A 635-nucleotide genomic window follows, 5' to 3' on the forward strand; every position below is an offset into this window, starting at 1 on the left:
TACTTCCTGCGCCAGCTCAGGAAGCTCAACCTGCCTAAGGAGATGCTGGTCCACTTCTACACAGCCATCGTCCAGTCCGTCCTCTGCACGTCCATCACTGTCTGGTTTGGATCTGCCACCAAAGAGGACCGGAGCAGACTACAACGGACAGTTAGGACTGCAGAAAAGATCATCGGTGCCAACCTGCCCTCCATCCATGACTTATACACCTCCAGAGTCAGGAAACGGGCAGGAACCATCACTGCAGACCCTTCTCACCCCGGACACAACCTGGTCCAGCTTCTGCCCTCTGGGGGGCGCTACAGAGCCCTGTACGCCAAAACCAACAGACTCAGGAACACTTTCTACCCACAGGCCATCTCTCTGATGAACAGCTGACTTCTGACTCACAGTGTCAGGTCCAGTTCTGGCCAATAACCCAGTACACGGTCTCTACAGCACCTGTTTTCGGTTCCACTATTATTCCATTTATTTAGTATTTATTCATCATTCTCATTCTCATATCTCCTTATTTCCTTATTCATACATCTATTTCAAACTGTTCTAAGTTCATGATTTTTTCATATTGTAATATAATAGCTTAATACTATTTATCCCAGTACCCTTTGCATTATGTTCCACATTTAAATAATTTT

The 635-nt window shown here is 46.1% G+C and overlaps 1 protein-coding gene across 1 annotated transcript in view; it reads right to left on the reverse strand.

Moving 5' to 3' along the window:
• dnajc24 (DnaJ (Hsp40) homolog, subfamily C, member 24) overlaps positions 1 to 635 on the reverse strand; it is a 5,873-nt gene that overhangs the window by 1,043 nt on the left and 4,195 nt on the right. The gene's annotated exons all lie outside the window — the stretch shown is intronic.

This window comes from Etheostoma spectabile, chromosome 8, assembly GCF_008692095.1.
Source record: "Etheostoma spectabile isolate EspeVRDwgs_2016 chromosome 8, UIUC_Espe_1.0, whole genome shotgun sequence".
Classification (NCBI taxonomy): Eukaryota; Metazoa; Chordata; class Actinopteri; order Perciformes; family Percidae; genus Etheostoma; species Etheostoma spectabile.